Source organism: Porites lutea, chromosome 6, assembly GCF_958299795.1.
Source record: "Porites lutea chromosome 6, jaPorLute2.1, whole genome shotgun sequence".
NCBI classification, from domain to species: Eukaryota; Metazoa; Cnidaria; class Anthozoa; order Scleractinia; family Poritidae; genus Porites; species Porites lutea.
In genome coordinates this window covers 30,508,635-30,530,123 of record NC_133206.1, presented here as the reverse complement: position 1 = coordinate 30,530,123, position 21,489 = coordinate 30,508,635, and the positions used below count along the sequence as shown (strand labels likewise).

Below are 21,489 nucleotides of genomic sequence, written 5' to 3'. Positions count from 1 at the left end.
AATTATTCAGATCAGATGGCTCACCTTCCTTGAACAACGGAGTAACTCTAGCACATTTCCAATCATCAGGAAATATACCAGAGACTAAAGATTTATTAAAGAGATCACATAGTGAAACTGAAATAAGATCAGCACATTCACGTACAATTTTAGCAGAAATATTATCAAGACCAGTTGCTTTAGATCTACATAATTTGTTTAGATGTGAGAAAACAATGCTGCAGTTAGTCGAGGAGAAGCTGAAATTGTTGTTATTTACCTTTATATTATTGATATAACTTGGATTATTTTCAGCAGTTAGAGGTATTTCATTAGCAAGTCTGGGCCCAATTGTTGAAAAATGGTCATTAAAAGCATCAGAAAGCTCACTAGAATTAGAGATAATGGTATCATTCAATTTCAGTTCCTTCACCGTTGTATTATTCACACGACGGGATGTAAGCTCATTAAAGGTTTGCCACGTTTTTCGAGGATTACCCTTAGATTGAATAAATGCATTAGAATAATAAGATGCTTTAGAAATTTTGATGTCATTGTTTATTATATTTCGCAACTTTTTGTACCTTTTCCAATCGTGTGGATCATTCGATGTAATTGCTTTTCTTTTGGCAGCATCACGATCACGCATGCCTTTCTTTAATTCTGAATTGATCCAGGGTGCTTTATTTGTTCTAGTACGTCTAGTTCGGAGTGGCGCATGAATATTAACAATATCCAAAAACTTCGTTTTCCAGTTAGTCCACAAAACATTTGGATCTTCAGAAACATTACAGGACCAGTCTTGCTGGGCGATATCGTTCCGAAAACTCTCTCTATTAAAATTTTGGAAATTTCTATAAGAAATGGTTGAGTGCCCTTTTGAAGGAAAAGTGAGAGATAATTTCCTATAAACGTAAATAAGGCTATGATCGCTGATACCAATATGAGAGACTCCGGAACAGACTACCCTGTCAGTATAGTTTGTATAAATTAAATCAATTAATGTTGAAGAGGATTCCGTTATGCGAGTAGGTTCAGTTATAAGCTGTTGAAGCCCAAATAAATCAGAAATTTCACATAAGCGTCGAGTATTTAAATCATATTGTGCAGAGGCCAGGTTACAGTTTAAATCACCTAGCAGATAATATTCTAGGCCGAGGGAATCTAATTTCTCAAGAAATGATTCGTAAGGTAAAAATAAATCAATTGAGGAGCAAGGAGGTCTGTACCAAGTGGCTATCAGAAATGGCCTGGAGTTTGGTTTCCGAATCTCTATACATAAATTTTCAAGACTGGGTGCATTCAAATCAGAGCGAACTCCAAAATTAATCGAGGTTTTTATATAAAAACCTACTCCTCCTCCTTGTCTGTTTCTATCACGACGAATAAATTCATAGCCTGGTATTTGGACCTCACAACTATTGATAGAGTCATCAAGTTTAGTTTCATTAATTGAGAGAATATCAATGGAGCGATCGGCAAGGAGAATTCTTAGTTCATCAATATGCTTTGTAAGACTATTAATGTTTAAACCTGCAATTTTAAAACCACGACCAGAAGGAAGAAAATCAGAGAGAATTGTACTTTCAAATGAATCAACGTTTTGATTAGGAATACCTGATGATACGTCACTCGGTTGAGAAGCTAGCGTGGGCGTCTCCTGTTGCGAGCTGGAGAGGGAAGGTTTCCCAGTTCCATCAGAAGCTTTACCAGTTGTTGGATAGCTGAGGACTGAAAACCCTTAAGAGACTGATTATACTTGCCAGAACCAGATCTTAAAAACTTAATAAATTGCACGGCCAGCAATGACGAACCTTTGGCATTCAGATGAAGTCTACTACCATTTAATGCTGAGGCGTCAATAACCGAATTATCAATATAAGTAAAGTTATTATCTACTGCTGTGAGCTTGACCCTCTCATTAACTTCAATGCGTTTAGCATCGACGTTGATATCTTCTCTGTAGACTATACCCGAGAGACCAATGCTTGAGTTAGGAAACTTGCTCTTCACCTTCAATACAAGGCTCTTGATATCGGCGACACATGAATCGGCAGACTCCGACGGAAGATTGTTGGTGCCAGTATGGATGATGACGTGAGAAGGATCCGCGGATGCAACAGCGATGTTGTCAACAGCTTCAGCTATTTCAGCAGTGGTTTTCCCGGGATATGAGAATTTATGTACATGTCTTTGCGAAAGCTTTTTTGGATCAATGTGTTTTATCATTGAGTCACCAATAAGCACTATGGGTCTTGTCTTTCCGACTTCACCGCTTTTGGAGTTATTTGCACTAACTCGAGAGGTATTTGCGTGCGCTCCAGACTGATGCAGTGGCATCTCAGAGGATACTTGACTCGAAGGAGAAGAGACAAGTAAGGCCTGATAGCGGTTATGACTAGTTGGAATTGAATCAAATGCCCGGCTCGCTTCAGATGAATCAACATGTGAATGTTGCTGTTGCTGTTGTTGGCGACTTTCTTCGTTATTTGCAGTATAGTTGTCCTCATTTCTCACTTGGAATTGTACCTCACTTCTAAGGGGCTCAAATCTGTTCTGAGTTACTATATTGCAGGCCGCCAACGGCCGTTGGATATGTTTATCATTCACACTTTTCCCAAGTGTGCCCACTTGGGACCAACAATCACATATCTTTTGTTGGCGGCATTCGCCCTCGCTTCTTTCTTGCATAATGATCTTCATTGCCAGCTTAAGAGAATCATTTTCTTGTTGCAAGGACAAAACTTGGCTCTCATAGGAAAAACACTTTTCCTCCAACACCTCAATTTCATTATCTTTTTTAGATAATGTCGATAACACCTTCTCATACCTCTCTTTGTAATCGAGGAGCTCGGCGCTAAAAGCGGTTTCTTGTAATTTGCATTTCGTCGACAGAAGGCTTGTATTTGCTTCAACCTTTTTCTGAAGAATTAGTAAATCCAGTTTTAAGCCCTCAATATCAGCACTGATAACCGAGTTCGATCGCTCTTGAATACTGTTCTCAAGTTCGGCGTCGGCGGCCGAAGCTAGTCGATTACTGCAGATGCCATTGGCTTCTTGCGAAGGCGGAATTTCTTGCTCGGTTGTTGAAGCATACGAGACAGGCGTATCAGCTTCTGTTCCCTGTTTATTTTGAATAAACTTGACCAACTTGTCCTTTAAGGAGGGACCATCTCGACCTTGGAAACAAAGGGTTAGCTGTTTCTTATTATACCAGTTGATGACAAGATTATTGTTAGAACTTTTGAATTGCTTTACGTTTCCTCCGGGCGACGACCACTTTCCTTGTAGTTTCAAGCCATTTTCCACAAAATTCTTTAACGATTCAAGGTTATTCGTCCACGTTAATCGTTCCCCGTTTAGCTTAAGGGATTGTAATTCGCACCATTTAAGGTTAAGCTGGTAAGACTCGGTATCTTTCGTCAAAACGGGACCAGAAGGTTCACGTCCGTCCGCCATGGTTCACGTCGACACTTTAGGGTAGTTGAATTGTTGGAGCAATGATTTCTCTCTGAAAACCATGTGTTCTTTTAGTTTTTTACATACCTAGAAAGCGTTCTTGTGTGAACTAAAAACAAAACAATGTGGATAGCACATAGGAAAGCGAGAAAAGAGCTGTTCCCTTACCTTTTTGATTTCTGCTGCTTACGAAGCGGCTTCTTTGTAGCGCATGTCAGCGAAACATCAGCGTGCAGTTAGACTTAACACCTGTTTTACTTGGCATCTAGCCACCACGCGTAAACTCGCGCGCATAAAGAAACGAGGAAGTTATTCTTTCAAAAAAGCTGTATTGCGTTTCAGTGTCACTTGAAAAGTTTCTTATCACTGTAAGTTTTATTTTCCCTCTCAAATTGTTAAGGTTCTTCTTCCAGAGTCGGCAGCCAAACATACCAAAGTCATTACGCACCAAAAACCGCTCACCCACTCTGAGCTCTTGGCCGTCTGTCTTGTTGTCAAGTTTAACTTGTACGTTTATCGTTTGAAAAGCTTCTAATCTACCAAAAGGTCGTGGCCATCTCTGTCTTTGCTGAGATTAATTTGTAAAAGTTACGCGCCAAACGACTCTCATCTACTGAAAGGTCCCATCTCTGTCGGTGCATGGAAAGAAGCCTTTCGTCCACTGGAAGTCCCGTGGCCATGTTTGAAGTAGCCTGAGATAATTTGATACTGGTGTGTTCTACTCGACCAAAAATAACCGTTCCGTCAAACCAAGAATTTACTAATTCAGCTCCTCCAATCATGAAGCGAGAGAAATTTATAAGTAGAGTCACCCAATCGTTCATTTCTCCTTTCGGTTTGAAATACAAAATAAAGCAAGAAAACTGTTGTTTCAGTTTAGTCTGTCGCTAACAGCGCGGCACTCAAGTAATTCTAGTCGTTACCCTTTTTACACGCTCTGAACACGTTTGGTGTTGTTGACATGGTCGGTGAATACGATTTGTAGCAAGAATTTCCTAATTCATTGCTTTGATGACATCAGCGTTTCAGGCCGAATATCTGCCGTCTGTTTTGCTATTAGCCTGCTTAAGATCCGACGACGGTAGACGTCTGTGACGGCGAGCGGAAGTGAAATTACTGCTAGAAAGACTTCCGGCTGCCGTCGTTTCGAAGTTTCCCGCCGTAGCGGCCTTATCTGTAACGTGAAGAAGGCCATTTTGCCGTCGCGTGTAAAACGTGAGTAAACTTGATCAAAATAATGCCATTTAAACACATTTTGAGCGAAATTCTTTAGCACTGTTAACAGTTTATTCTCAGTAGACCATTTTTGTCGAATTTCTGAGCGACTTAAACGATTTGAACACGGTATTTAAATTAAATTTGTTTGCCCTCTCTAAACAGTTTGACTCGTTAATCGCCATGGACTCGGTCAACTCGACAAAGAAAGCAACCCAGTAAGTTTTACAAGTTTTTTCTTGTGTTTATTGATGTGTTTATTAACAATTATGATATCGTAGACTTGTTTTGGCATTAAATTGAGGTCCAATGGATTATGTCACTCATCTTTTCTTCAGGCCTCTCGAGGTCAAAATGTTCGTAATTCTGGTAGGGAAAATTCGGATTTTTATTTCTGTTGACATCATACAACAGTAAAAATTCATCTTCTGAAATGTCGCCATCATCGAAACTTGTCAGTAACAATTCACGAACCTTTCTAAAAGTAGTCATCACTCTTGTATTTATTTCTAAACTTCAACAGGAAAAGGCGCTACAACAGCCCGCCGTCGCGAGAGCTTTCTTAATGCTATTTTTCGCTCCATTGCGACGACGACCTCACTCCAAGTCCCCTCGACCAAGTCTGCCGTCGTAGAATCTCGCCGTCGTCGGATCTTAAGCTCACTATTGTCCAGCTTGTGTTAATACAGCACAGTCGAACATGAATTTCTGTGTGAATATTTCAAGAGAGACGGCCTATTTGTTTGTTAAGAAATAAAAGCATTTCAATCGTTAAGCGACTTTTAGCTGCGTCATATGACCAAACGTAGAGTTATGTGTCGAGGCCTGCACGTTATGGTTGCTCGATCAGATTGTGGTACTAAATTATTCCATTTTGAAATATCTGCTTCTCGCAGAAAGTCTGGGTTCGGTCACAAGTGCTCTTACACAACCCGAGTTGTTCACAAAGGCAACTGCTTAGATGTTCGATATATTAAAACAAACCAAAAGAAGTTTCTCTTCAAAACTGAGGAGATAATATGGTTCAGTTTTTGTCGCAACCTGTGTCTTCGGAAAACATAGTAGCCCACTCTCAACAATGTCTAAGAACACATCATACGATTTCAACATACAAATTCTCTATAAAGACTCAGTTGAGAGAATTCGATGAAGTAATTCTCATTAATTAATTCTCAAGCCCTTTTCTCTTAATTACATATTGATGTTGTCAGGAGAAAATTGATGTTGATCACTTTTGGCACTTGAAGGGTACCTAGAACTTGCGTGATAATACGAAATAATTCTCAACCCCTGCATGTCAACTCTTAATTTATCCTTGAATTGTCATGCACTTACTTGTCTTGCACGTTGATGTTAAGGTGGCATTTTTCTAGATGTAGGATCATTTTCTCCATACTATCGTGTGTGACGGTGGTGAAAATCATAACCATGACCAAGGTTTGCACACTTCAGTGATACCAGGGTAAGCGTAGCCTGCGAAGCGCAGACGCATTTCCGGTCGTCGCTTCCCTCCCTCCGAAAAATAGCTATTTTTCGGAGGGAGAGAAGCGACGACCGGAAATGCGTCTGCGCTTCGCAGGCTAGGGTAAGCGTAGCGGTACGGATTTAATTCAGTGACCTTATGCTGCACATTTTCAAGGACGGGGTCATTAGAAATTAGTAGAAGAATAATATTAATAATATAATAATTCTAAATATTAACCATACTCCTAAGAAATAGCCTTAGTTTTTATAATGACGTACAAGGCTTGGAAGAAAAATTATTCATGCACGGGAATAAAATTTTCCCAGTCTGCCCTAACAGGGATCTAACTGCGAATGTTTTTTTGTTTGTTTGTTTTTGTTTTGCTTTGTTTTGTTCTGTTTTTAAATCATCCTGAATAACCGTCTGGGATATTCTCCACGGGACCCTGGAGCCTACTGTTCGCTTTACATGAAAGTTAAAAGCGGACAGGGCTTCAAGGTCGGGGGTGTCCTCTTAAAATTAGTGAATATACGCAATAGGACGGAAGAATAAAGAAGACGGCAAACCTTGTGTGACAAGCGTGACAATAATTATGTTTGATATACCGTATTTATTCGACTAACCGCCCTGGGCGCTTATTAAATGTTTGGACCTTGAGAGTGGGCGCTTTTTGGAGGCTGGGCGCTTATTAATTTTTCACCATTTTCAGCAAGTGAAGTATGTTTATTTTGCAGCAAAACAATAAATGCTAATAACAAAACGCGAAGAAGTAACAAAGCAAGGTTTCTGTAAAATACTCTAAAGAAAACTCCGTCCTCGGGGAAGTCTCTTATTGGAATTTATTCACTCAAGTGGATGGGGTGGGGGTGAGCGCTTATTTGAGTTTGCTTGGGAGGAGGAGGGGGTGGGCGCTTATTAACTTTTTCTGCCTTTAGGATGGGCGCTTATTCGAGGTGGGTGCTTATTCGAGGTTGAGCGCTTATTCGAATAAATACGGTAATTATCCACCAAACTTCACCCACGTTTTAACTGATCTTTTTTTTGTAAAAGACCAAAACATACCAATGCGTTTCAACAAAAATCAAGTAGCAAATGTTATTAGCCAATGAGAGTTAAATACATAGCCCATGATAAGCAATCAAAATAAATTGAAAAAGTGAGCACGCTGTCCAACTTCAATTTGAATGGAAATATGGACGAAATAAACTGGTCCAGTGACTCGTATTCAGGTATTTTTTGTTCACACTTTGACAACGTGTTAAACACCTTTAGAAAGTCTTGAAAGTAAAGAAAACGAGACAGTTGCTGAAAAAGCCTCTGATAGATGGTATCGCTTTGGACGATGTAAGAACTGTGTACCGTTATTCCAATACTGAGATTCTCGCATTTTATTGTTTGTCTTTGACAGAATTAATTAGTAACAGGACTTCGTGTCGTACACTGATTGAAGGGTAATCAGGTGATTAATTTCATTACTCACCCGATTACTCCCTGAATTGATCTGAATTGTATCACACGAAGTCCAATTTACCATTACAAAGAATGTTTTTGTTTGGAAAGGTTGTATAGACTTTATGCAACGTGACATTTCGCGAGCTTCTGTTGCCATTCGTTATTACTCATGTGAGGTACCTACCGTAGAAAAACTGAAAACATACAAGTTAGTACTGCTATAACATCAGACTGAGGGGAAGAAACTTCAGCTCTAAAAAAAACTATCAGATATGATGTATTTTAAAAAGTGCTGCGAGATATTGATTTATACATTGGTAAAGATAAATTCAAGTGGATATTAAAATGAACACAAAGTTCATAGTGACTTCAAACCTCCTTCACCGTTTTTTTTCCCCTGGGTTATAGAGTGAAGCCAATATTTTGATGTACAGGAAAGCTCTTCCTTGTTTGAAACAGTCACGTGACGGTAGAATACTCAAATATGAAAACTATGAGTATCTATCAGTACTTTTCGTCCATCGATAGGAGTGCATGTCTATAATTATATTACCTCCAACTATTTAGAGTGTTTTCGAGGAAAACGTTTTAGCTACAACTGTGTCTCAGTGATCGCCTATAAGGTAATGTATGATCAGTATGTTTATGGTAATACATCAATGTTAATACGGCGACACATGCGAGTATTGGGAAGTAGACATTTGACTATAAAGTCAGGTCTGCTTTAATAGTAAGACTTGCACCAAGACCAGTATTTATACTAAAGCTCCTATGGAAATGCCAGCCAGAATATGTAATTTTCTGATCCCTCGGCATTTGAACATAAAAATATCGTCTAATTTTCCCGTTGACTGCGGTAATACATACATTGTATTTCCTTACATTTGAGGCAGAATTTGTGGTTCGCAAAAATTTTTCACGCAACGCACAGACTATTGACTCCTTTGGAACTCAACATAGCGGTTTAATACGCAAGCAGAAACTTCGGCGCACCCAAAAAGTTTAGTGCAGTCTGAGTGGAACTTAAATTTTAAATTTTTGATATAGGGATGTATCAAAACATACGTTAGAAATCAGAAGCTATTTATAGAGGTAATTCTTTGTTTTGACTGTTGTGAAACACGTTGTGTTACCTTAATTACTACATGTAGGAAATACCCTATAAATATATATCAATGTCTAAAGAGCGTTACAAATCTGCAAGTTGAAGCTTAGCGTGTAATCGAGTACTTCTGTCGCTTTTATTTATCGCTGTGGCTAAAAATAGTCACAGCGTTTATGTAAATCTGCCTTTTTCAAAGCATGTTAGACTTAGTAGTGATATATAGCTAAGAGAGATACTTAGTCTTCTTTAAATAAATTTCTGGTAGCACCTCAGGGTAACTAAATGTCGAATTCTAAAATTCAACGTTTTTTCTTAGTTCTTCCACATAATGTCTGAGTTTAGATGCTATAGTTATGTAGTGGCCAAGGCTGCGTTGTCTAGATTCAAACAAAGAATTATTTTTTAATTTGAGCTGCAAATGGATTCTACATAAATAACCTGTAAGTGTATCCATCACCGAAGAAAAAGAGAATCTGATCTCGGCTGTTCTAACTAATCCCCTAGAGCATACAACTAGTACGAAAAGCACGTTGTTAGTTGTTTTCCTGAATTCTTAATTATATGGAAATGAGCGATTGTTATGTTGATGTTACTAACCCGTAACATTAATATGTCTCGTTTTGCAAGTACTGTGTTTGGTTCAGACCCATATTCTAGGTCTAAATCTGAAAGAGAAGTCTTGACAATTTGAGTTTTACTAGCTTTTTCAGTTTTGCCACCGAAAACGTCTTGAGGGAGTACTACGGGGACTGCTTACTTAGCAAGTTATTTGAAAACAGCACGTCAGTTCTTTAAATCTTACGTAGGGGATGTGTCACGCGGTAGGCGTTACAAATAGGGCAAGTCTTGATATTTATAGAGACCTCACGATCCGATGACGGAGACGCCAATGGGAACGTCGCTGGGAAATCGACTTTGCACCTTCTAAACGTTTTCCGCCTTATACCAAGTAAAACAGTTACCCGAAAGTGGGGAAATTAGGTTCAAACTAGTTTTTTTTTTTTTTTTTTTGGGGGGGGGGGGGGGGGGGGGGACTGACGAGCGGAGACCGCGCTTAGATGCTTAAATTTATCGCCTTGTCGTTCCCGTTCTCAAGTCGACTTAAACTTTGGTCATATCACGTCGGAGGACGGCAAAGAAATGTACAAAAAAGTGTGATGCACGTGCAAAGCTGTTGTTTTGCTGCGTTTTTGGCCGTTGTCGTTGCCATCATCGTAGCTCCCTACTAAATTTTGCTTTAGTTGTACACCATCTCAAGTAACTTAGGTATACGTCCCTCCAAAGCCCGGGAGTTAACATAAATTTCGGTGAGACAATTTTGTTTTGTGGCATGCAGAAGCTCGATGATGTTTAATGCAGCTCCTTTCGTATTGTCTGTCAGGGTATGGGCATTTCTTTGGTCTTTAATCTACTGAATCGTGAATCCAATGACAGTTCGCGATAAAGGTAGCTGCCTAAGAAAAGAGAAACCGGGAGTCACCAGGCTGAGCATTTTATAAGTACCGGAGATGTTTGAAGGGGATTTTAAAAGCAGAGCCGAAGTACGCTTTCGATACATATAAAAATAGCAACAATGAGTAACGAATTTCAAAAATCTGTCCAAGGGCCAAATACTTTCATATTATTTATAGGTGGAACGCGATCCGATCTTAACTATTATTAAAAGCAACGCTGTAGGAAATTACTGTAACAAACTCAGGTTTTAAAACTAGGTAGATCTATTGTGACACGATTTGAACAATCAATTTTTATTATCACCACTTTGAATGGCATATTACCATTAATATGTCTCGTAACCTCGCTCATACTTGTCAGCCACCTTTTTACTCAAACGGCACGTACAGGAGCAGAGAGGTTACCGGTGATTACATATTGGGTATGACATATTTATTCAATTTGGTTGGTAAATACAAACCAAAATAAACCACACATGAGGAGTACGTGATTGAACGTGCAACTCCGTTTCCCCGGGGCTAAGGGGTGAGTCTTTATAATGGCCTATACGGGAAGGCTCCGCCCGAAAGGGCACCTTTTTTTAGGGCCTCAGGTATGTGAAAGGGTAGGGATTTCAGTAGTTGAACTACATGAAATGGTACGGAAATCTGTCATTTCGGGCTTTAGAAAGGCCAAAGGGGCATTTCATGGCCGTGAAAAAGTCGAGAAAACTTTGTTTTTTGACAAAGTTCTGATAGGAAAAAAAAGTGTCCTTATTAACGAGTCGGAGTGTCAGTATTTAACAGCGGGTTGAATTTATAGGTGATCTAAAGGATTTCCTTAGGGATGAAGGAACCGTAGGTAATACCAAAGTCTCCATATTAAGCGTTGCCAGTAAAACTGGCTAGCTTCAGCTGTATAAAAATTTGAATCCCATTACATTATACAGACCCCATCCTTGCATACGTGTCGTATGTCCCAAACGTCTGGCACCACCTGGACAGATACCTCTCTCTGCGACGAAAGGCTTCTGCTCTGATTGGTTACGTCGCCTGTAAATCCTAGACACAAATACAAGTGTATCTTATGGTACTTTTTTACTTACAGTCGTAGATAGGTGTGGTCACTTCACAGTACTACATTACCTTACCGACAATTCTTTTGATACAACTGATTCCTTTTTCTCCGTATATTATAGCCCACCCTTTAACATTAGCTCATGGATCCAGGACAGCTTCACACGGTAGGGAATATACTTAAGATTTATGTAAATTTCGCCTGTTATTTCTTGAAGACACTGTCGATTCCTCATATTTTTACATCTGTGCGAGTATCCTCGAGGTTCTGTCCTCGAATTTTGTTACAGTCGAACCTTGTTGGAAACTTTAGCAAGACACCATACTTCTCTTTTTCTAGCGGAAGAATCTGATTTTTCTAATTTTGTCGGCTATAAGAACGTAGACATGTGCAGTTGGTCCGGAACATACATCTAACATTCCACTTGAAGTTCTTTCGTGTTAACCGGCATTACAGGCGTGATTTGGCGGGGGAATACACTGAAAAAGTACGTTCTTTCCACGCCTACCCCGTTACGCGTGTCTCGCGCTGCCGAGGCAATCAATAGAGTCTGGTCAAGGTGTTTTAGCGAGACCTTTCAGCCGTGACCTTATCTCATTTCGTTTCGCATACAGAATTAATCTTTTTTTAAAACTACTATCATGGAATTAGATTTGTTGGAAAAAAAACAATCGTTGTTACCACAAATGTAGCCCGCTCATCGATAACCTTTACACTCTTTTACAGGCTTTCGGCCCAAAAAAGACACTGTTCAGGAAGCTAAATAGTGAAATTGTATACCATGTTTAAGATTCAGGACCTCGAAAACCATGCCCTGTTCAGCGTTACATACCTGTTTAGGCCAAATAGGGGAGTGCGCCCCTCCCCCAATACGGTGTAACCTCTGCCCTTAGCGTGGCTTTCATACGTCGTTGTTGTAGTTAATTGTTAATAGTTATTTTCTTCTTTTCTCTTATAAAGCTTTGATTTATTTTTTTGTTTCGAAGATTACAACCGGACGATACGGCAGAGGAATCTGAAAACTACCCCCAAAAGCTGTTTCCGGTCGAAGTAAGTATTCAGCAATGAAAGCAAAAAGCATTTCACTGACGTTAGCAATTTCATCTAATGGCATTCGGGACAAAATAGAATGAGACGTTGTAAAACAATTAGAAAATTGACAGCCAGCTAAACGGCTCATGGAATCAGTTAGTAGCATCAGGGATAAGGGATACTTTGTATCTCGGTCACCGAAAACAATTTTTTGGCCATCAAAAGCAGGCCTAGGTAATTTTGGATACAAAGTAGATGTGTGATGATGTTTTAAGAAATTAATAAATCACTTCTTGAGAACTCTAGCTAAGTAGCTTATTTTAAATACAACGATCTCGTATAATTGTAAGGAAATACTGATAAAGTAAATTTAAGGTAAATGTCACGACTCAACGGTTTTGTATTTAACGATATGTTTTTATTACTTTCTGAAATCAGTAAAATGTCAAGTTCATCTCAATTGGCTCTAGTCTTTTAATTTAGAAACAACTGAGTTCCTACTCATTTATTAAACATTACGAAATAAAATAAATCAGTTTACGTCCCTAAGAGTTTGATATTTCATATATATATATATATATATATATATATCTAGCCGGATTTATGAAAACCGTACCATCGGACACCAGCAGCCCACACACCTTAAACTGACTCAACTAAAGTAAATATGGCCAAGACACTCAGCTCTTACCCATGGTTCTCTTAAGTTGACTCTCTTCTTGGTTCCTGATTAGCAAAAGAAACATTCCAGTCCATCAAAAAGACACTCTGGACTTGTCCATACACTCTAGCTGCTTAAAGGCCCTGAATGACGGAGGACGCTTGAGACTTAAGCAAGTTCTAAGCAGAGAAATTCAAGGTTAAATCACCCCCCCTGACTTCCTCCACCCCCCCAGCCTAGCACGTGCTTAAGGGGAATGCTTTCATTGGCCAATGGGCCTCAAACGTTACAAGAATTTGACATGACAAACCAAAGGCAGACATGAGCAGTGCACTGACTCTCCCAGACCAGGACTAACGGAAGGTACAACGCTTTTTCAGCACCCTACCCCCCTAGGGATTGACATGGAGGCCCCTTTCCAACCCATGGCGAGTTAGCTCAGGGACTGAACTTGTCAATGAGACCAACCAGGACAGCAAGCCCCCTATGTTTTTTCGCACCGCAGTGACCAGAAAGCTGGCGATCGCCAGCTTTCTGTGCGAATATTCTGGTCCATTTTGAGGTATGTTTTCAAAAATTCGGCTATATATATATATATATATATATATATATATATAAAATTGTCCCAAGCATCTCTCTCCCCCGTCCTCATAAACACAAATATATCTTAATCACAAATGAAGACAGAAAACAGTTTCCTTTCAATCCACCTATATTTCGATCACATTCAGTGATCTTCTTCAGGGTGACTAACTAGCCGTTAACGTACAAAACTTTTAAATTGCTGAATTACGAAGGTAACGCGCGCGCATCACAACTGAAATGACTGTTATTTTAAACGTCTAACGGAAAATGTCATAGATGACACTATCATCTCCTGCGCGCGCCCGCGCGCGTCTTGCGGTTCTGGGCGTAAAAACCATCATCTTCATTAAGTCCTTGAGGGCGCAGCGTTCCCAATCTATACATCCACTGTCCCTCCTTCTTCCGCAACTCCCTCTCTCCCATGGCTCTGTCTATTAACTGTATAGTTAAATGGCTTAATCCTAAGTGTCCCGAACTATGAAAATGCTGGTAAAGAAAATCGTCATTCCTCTTATTTTCAGAAGACAACTTGAGATGGGCATTGATCCTGCTTCTATGATTATTGAACCTAGACCGAAAAGTAGTGGTAGTGGATCCAACATATTGAATGCCACATACCTTACAAGTAATAAGATAAACCACGTTTTTAGAGTTACAATTTAAGTTGTAATTAATACGGAATTCCTTCCCATTGGTTTTACTGCGGAAAGTTCTCCCCACACCCAGAAAAGTACAAATTTGGCACCGATTACTACCACACTTAAATGTTCCTGTTACCTCTTCCTTAGCGGCACTCCTAAACTTTGCTCGAACCAAGAAGTCGGAGAGGCATTTCGGTCTTCTGAAAGCAACCATTGGCACCTCTTTAATGGCATCCCGGCATCTCTGCGAAGAGTGAAGAACCGGATGTAGGTTCCTCAACATGCCTCCGATGTTAGGCAGACCCGGGTGGTACGTCACTGTGAAGGGAATCCTGGTATTTTCCTTTCTTGGTTTATCCCTCAATGCTTCATCTCTAGGTGTTTGTCTCGCTCTATCCACTTGTTGTTGTATGACATTCTTCTCATATCCCCTTTCTTCTAAAAAACTACACAAATCCCGCGCTCTGCTTTCAAAGAAAGTCTCCTTGGAACAAATCCTCCTCAAACGTAATGCTTGTGCATAGGGAATCCCTTTCTTGCAAGAGTTCGGATGACACGACACCCGGTGGAGATACTGATGGCTATCGGTGGGTTTGATGTAAACATCCGTCTCCAGTTTTCCCGATTCATTCACGACTTTAACATCTAAGAATTCAACTTCTTGATAGGACCATTTTGATGTAAACTTGATCGTTCTATGCGCACCATTTAGATAATTAATAAAATCTTTAAGACTTTCCTCCCCTGCTGTCCAAATTATAAAAATATCATCAATATACCGCCACCAAGTATGGGGTTTTATTAAAGCGTTTGAAATCAACTGTCTTTCTAGTTTGTCCATAAAAATGTTAGCATACGACGGTGCCATCCGAGTCCCTATCGCAGTGCCTAGTTTCTGGACAAAATGCCGCTCATCAAATTCAAAATTATTGTTTTTAAGAACTATTTCTGTAAACTCTACCAAGTCGTTCTTGAGATCCCCTAGTTTCCTCCCATTCTCCACATTGGAATCCCATGTTAACAACGCCTCTTTCACCGCCTCTATCCCCTCATCGTGTGGTATGTGGGGATATAACCCCACAACGTCGACTGTACATAGTATCGCCCCCTCTGGTACAGTGTCGATGTTCTTGAGTTTTCTTAAAAAATCGTTAGTGTCCTTTATGTAAGAATTAATGGTCGGAACTATAGGCCTTAAATGGCCTTAACATGGGATTCCAATGTGGAGAATGGGAGGAAACTAGGGGATCTCAAGAACGACTTGGTAGAGTTTACAGAAATAGTTCTTAAAAACAATAATTTTGAATTTGATGAGCGGCATTTTGTCCAGAAACTAGGCACTGCGATAGGGACTCGGATGGCACCGTCGTATGCTAACATTTTTATGGACAAACTAGAAAGACAGTTGATTTCAAACGCTTTAATAAAACCCCATACTTGGTGGCGGTATATTGATGATATTTTTATAATTTGGACAGCAGGGGAGGAAAGTCTTAAAGATTTTATTAATTATCTAAATGGTGCGCATAGAACGATCAAGTTTACATCAAAATGGTCCTATCAAGAAGTTGAATTCTTAGATGTTAAAGTCGTGAATGAATCGGGAAAACTGGAGACGGATGTTTACATCAAACCCACCGATAGCCATCAGTATCTCCACCGGGTGTCGTGTCATCCGAACTCTTGCAAGAAAGGGATTCCCTATGCACAAGCATTACGTTTGAGGAGGATTTGTTCCAAGGAGACTTTCTTTGAAAGCAGAGCGCGGGATTTGTGTAGTTTTTTAGAAGAAAGGGGATATGAGAAGAATGTCATACAACAACAAGTGGATAGAGCGAGACAAACACCTAGAGATGAAGCATTGAGGGATAAACCAAGAAAGGAAAATACCAGGATTCCCTTCACAGTGACGTACCACCCGGGTCTGCCTAACATCGGAGGCATGTTGAGGAACCTACATCCGGTTCTTCACTCTTCGCAGAGATGCCGGGATGCCATTAAAGAGGTGCCAATGGTTGCTTTCAGAAGACCGAAATGCCTCTCCGACTTCTTGGTTCGAGCAAAGTTTAGGAGTGCCGCTAAGGAAGAGGTAACAGGAACATTTAAGTGTGGTAGTAATCGGTGCCAAATTTGTACTTTTCTGGGTGTGGGGAGAACTTTCCGCAGTAAAACCAATGGGAAGGAATTCCGTATTAATTACAACTTAAATTGTAACTCTAAAAACGTGGTTTATCTTATTACTTGTAAGGTATGTGGCATTCAATATGTTGGATCCACTACCACTACTTTTCGGTCTAGGTTCAATAATCATAGAAGCAGGATCAATGCCCATCTCAAGTTGTCTTCTGAAAATAAGAGGAATGACGATTTTCTTTACCAGCATTTTCATAGTTCGGGACACTTAGGATTAAGCCATTTAACTATACAGTTAATAGACAGAGCCATGGGAGAGAGGGAGTTGCGGAAGAAGGAGGGACAGTGGATGTATAGATTGGGAACGCTGCGCCCTCAAGGACTTAATGAAGATGATGGTTTTTACGCCCAGAACCGCAAGACGCGCGCGGGCGCGCGCAGGAGATGATAGTGTCATCTATGACATTTTCCGTTAGACGTTTAAAATAACAGTCATTTCAGTTGTGATGCGCGCGCGTTACCTTCGTAATTCAGCAATTTAAAAGTTTTGTACGTTAACGGCTAGTTAGTCACCCTGAAGAAGATCACTGAATGTGATCGAAATATAGGTGGATTGAAAGGAAACTGTTTTCTGTCTTCATTTGTGATTAAGATATATATATATATATATATATATATATATATATATATATATATTTGATCAAGAGCCATAATAGGACTATTATGGCTCTTGATTTAATTTATTTAATATTTAATTTTATGTAGGAAGCATTGTAATGTACAGAAAACGGAAAACCCGTGCATCAGTGTACTGAAGAAACACTTGAACCTCGTCTGGTCGTATAGTAAGTTGATCGTTTATTATCATCGCCATTATCATCTTTCACCCGTTTCTAACCTGCGTAGCATTAGCGTTTCCGTGGAGTTTCGGAGCAAAGAACGAGGAAGGAGAGTCCATTTTTCGCGCGGTCAAAACCTTAAATCCCGTTCCTCGGTCTTTCTTTGCTTTGAAACCAAACGGAAACGCTTGCTACGCAGGCTAAACCGTTTCCATCGTGAACAACTTGTCTTATTTCAATTGGATAATTATGCAAGTGTTACACTAAAATTTCCAGAAGCTACAACAATGAAAGATAAGATACTGATGAGCTTTAAGAGTTTGAATATTTTTTTTACCATCATGAACCCGCGCAAAGAACTTTACTGAGAGATGCTAGGACGTTGACCTTGTTGTACTGCTTTGAACACATTGTCACTCAAATTCCTTTGGTGTTACCATTGCAAATAAAACCTCTTTGATAGAACTTTTGCACAGTGCTTAGGATATATTTCGCAAATTAAGTTTGCAGGAGCATATTTTTCTTTTGCCACCGGCTATCACAGATCTCGAAGTGACACTGAAATTGCGCCGTTCCTCCTTGCCCCCAGCCTCTAATTCAGACACCATTGTTTGAGATTGCTAAACTTTTTATTTATTTTGTCAATGTTAACTGGATATTAGTAGCCTCATAAAAAAGAAAAAATTAGGTGAGCCTCAGTACTTCTGATAAGCTCCTAGTCTAAAAGTAGTGACAAAAATCCCGTAAGGGGTAAGGTAAATACGGTATCCCACTGATTTTCTTGAAATAACTAGCGATTTGTTTTTTGCAGTGGAACGCGAAGTGCATGGTCAACAGGGAACGGTCACAGTCAAAGCCATACTGAGAGACAAGTAAGGCTTTTCGAGTAGCTATTTTTACACTTATATGTCAGTCTGTCATTCGTGTTTGCTCCTGTGAACTGTGGTAGCTACTGAGTCAGGCGGAGGATAAAGACAAGTCAACCAACACGTATAGGGCAAAAGGCTTCAAGGCACGCCCAGTTTATAAAATGGGTAGATTTCTCGGTCGAAACCCAGTAACCCAGCGGGCGTTGCGTGATCCATAAAGCATGTTTGTCCATCTTCTCAGAGTCTGTTTAAAGATTGTTTAATGCATGAAACACACGCCTTTTTTTAATGAGAATCAGACTTGAAAAGCAGTGCAAATTGCTAGGGAACGGCTTCAAAGACGTCTGATGTAGATCTATTCCAAAAAAAACCTCAGAATTTTTTATTATCTGCTTCAAGAACTCAGCTCTGTTTATAAGCTACAAAGTGACATATCTTAATATACTTTTTTGTTTTAAGAGATTTTAATCGGTTTCTAAATTTCTCTTCTCTTCTTTAGTTCAGGCTGAGGGTACCCCCCCCCCCCCCATGTGGGTTTAACTTGGCTTTTTTTGGGGGGGGGACATTTTCTCTTGCAGTTTTATTTTGTTTTTCCCCACCACCACCACCCCTTCCCCCCTTAAAATCACTTTTCAAATGGTCCATCCATTGCTTGCCGTCTGATCTGGTTAACTTTTTGTTTTCACGCAGTACAATATATCTGTATAGGCCCTTCTCAGTTAAAATCTATCGAGGCCGAAACTCTTGTTCGTTGTGACAGTCTTTTATTAATAAACAATGCTAAAATAATTGATAAATAATTACTAGTAATAAATTAATAATTATTAGTAAATAATGGGGACTTGTGTCCTTTTTCATCTCTCCTTTTATTTTTCGTTTCAGGTGGATGAAGGCATTGATCAACAGGCAGAGAGTTTATTTTTCTTGACGTTGCTGCTGTTTATCTTGCTACGGAACTAACCCCACCCTTATTCCGAGGAGTTGTTTGCGAATCCAGCTAATGTCCTATGAATTAAAAGAAAGAACTTGAATCGTTCACAGCATATGATTTTTGGGACAATTAGAACAACCTTTTCCTCCAGCTAACTAAGTAGTTCCTGTATTTGAGTGCCGGCCAAACTCAAACTTTGTGTGCTTAATGCTTGAAGGAAATTTTAATATAAGAAGATTATCTAAAGAAGTCGTTTATTGTTTTAGTATTATGGTAAGATTTACTAATATATATATTTGTGGAACATTTGTCAGTTAATATATTGGTTACTCTATGTTGATGTGTTTATTTTTTGCTAGAAGCGATCAAATAGTAAATTTTCCTCTTGATAGTTAGACCGAAGTAGTTATATGTTCGTCCCATGATTTCTTCCCAGTTAGATGAAGCACTTAGAATTTTCACCCGATTCTCATCCAAATAAATATACAAGACAGCGGGTGTGGACGAGTAGGAACCGGTTTTATTCGTGAGTGTTTAGTTGCTTAGTAACGTATCTTTTGGTATTTCGAGAAGTCGATGATATTGGCTGCCGTCATTTCCTCCAGAAACACGTAGCCGGTGATTCTTTGCCCGCTCGTACACCCAGCGCACGACCTTGGACTGTCTGACAATTAGGCTACGAAACACGTAGACTAAGACGTAGGCGTAAAACACATAGCCGGTGATTCTTCGCTCGCTCGTACACCCAGCGCACGACCTTGGACTGTCTGACAATTAGGCTACGAAACACGTAGACTAAGACGTAGGCGTAAAACACGTAGCCGGTGATTCTTCGCTCGCTCGTACACCCAGCGCACGACCTTGGACTATCTGACAATTAGGCTACGAAACAAACAAAAAAGTTATCTCGAAAGCGACCTCTTCGTTGCATTTTTTGGACAAATCATACATGAGGATAAACTTACCGGAAAGAAGCCAAATCTGGTTAACCCATTGCTTCGTAAGTGTATGTTGTGGTTAGATTTACAAACGGTATTGCAGAATAGAGACGTCATGTTACCATGGCAGCACAATTTTTGGATTAAAACAATATGGAGCTTAAGCAACGACGACGGCAAAGAGAACGGCCAAAAAGCAATAGGTGTAGGTAGCAAGGCAAGAACTTTGCACGTGCATCACGTTTTTTTGTACATTTCTTAGCCGACGTAATGCGACTACGACGCAAAACTTCCTAATTTCACGCGTCCGCTTTATAAACTAGGTGAACACAACACTTTTTTTTTTGCTTTTTCTTAACTTAAATACGGTCCTTTCGGATTTAACCCCAGAAAAGTTAGCCAACATTTGACAAATTAATTGAAAGTAACCAAGATCGATGAAGTCTGAAACAGTTTTAAAGACGTTTTTCGGTTCGGTTGTCATCCAGAAATTTTGCTACCATGGCAACGTGACGTAACTACTTCTCCTCTCTATTGCTTTCAGTGAGGTTCATTTTTTTGTCTAAGATTCCTGAGCACATCCTCGATGTAAGAGACTGTAAAACTCACAGCTGATGTAATTCAACAGAAAGCAAAGAAGTCAACACAATTAATAGAACCTAGGAAAACAAAAGGTGCGAATGAAACAAAGTGAAGTTCACAGGTTCTTACATCGACCAGGTAAACCCGATTCCTCCTTTGCTTAGTGCACATAATATTTTGTAAAAGGCTTTTGTAAATCAAATCAGCGTCTGAAAAGAACTGAGTTAAGTGAAGCGTAATGGGCTTAAAACCTTAGATCTATGTTATGTGATGAGCTCTCCATGATTGTAATTAGGTGTACCTTTTAGAGTGATTTTACTTAACCCGTGAAATAGGTGGTACATTTGTAGAATACTACGCACTATTATGCACTGATTCTATTGTCTTCTTTTGTTTATTTGTCGCTATTTTGCACTAGTTGTTATATCTGTTTCACGTTTCAAGTAAAATCACTCTATTAATAACTACTGTGATATATATTCTGATATGTTAAGTTATTTATAAATGTTTTCATCTTTTAGATTTTTGTTGTAAAAACTTCACCTTTCATACGCCCATAAGTGGTTGTTAAACCGCCAGGAGTGTATTAAAGCTTGTTCAAAACTTATAAGTATTCCATAGGTGTATTGTCCAATTTAGAGTACCGACGGATTTAATCATTTTTATTATTCATTCAAAATATTTCCCCGATTCTAATGGGCCAAGAGCACACGCATAATTCACCATAACCTGCTACTGATGACCAAATTTGGAAGAATTTGCGTTTAATGAACCGATGACGTCAAAAGTGCAGCCTTCTTGCAGGTTAATACACCGTTAACCGAGAAGACCTGGGGATGAGGTTGAGTTGTTATGGTCGTGACAACAAAATGGCGGACATTTCACTCGTTTCAAGAGTAAGACCTAGGCGAAATCATGGTTAAAAACATGACAAGAACAGCAAGAAGACAACTCGAAGAGCGACATTTGCTATTTGGAGAATATTTGGGGAGCTGAATAACCCTAAACGTGTACTATCGAAGATCAACTTAACATCGATGGAGGTAAGCATGTTTAAGCTATGTTTTTAAACTAGGAATTATTTTGAATGAA

General features: G+C 39.6%; 1 long non-coding RNA gene across 1 annotated transcript in view; it reads left to right on the top strand.

The window, feature by feature from the left end:
* LOC140940235 (uncharacterized) overlaps positions 1-19,598 on the top strand; it is a 24,833-nt gene extending 5,235 nt beyond the window's left edge. Inside the window, exons 2-6 of the long non-coding RNA XR_012166317.1 lie at positions 11,308-11,352; positions 12,173-12,236; positions 17,004-17,083; positions 17,889-17,949; positions 18,829-19,598. This is a non-coding gene — a long non-coding RNA (uncharacterized lncRNA). The remainder of the gene's footprint in view (positions 1-11,307; positions 11,353-12,172; positions 12,237-17,003; positions 17,084-17,888; positions 17,950-18,828) is intronic.
* The last annotated feature ends 1,891 nt before the right edge of the window (positions 19,599-21,489 follow it).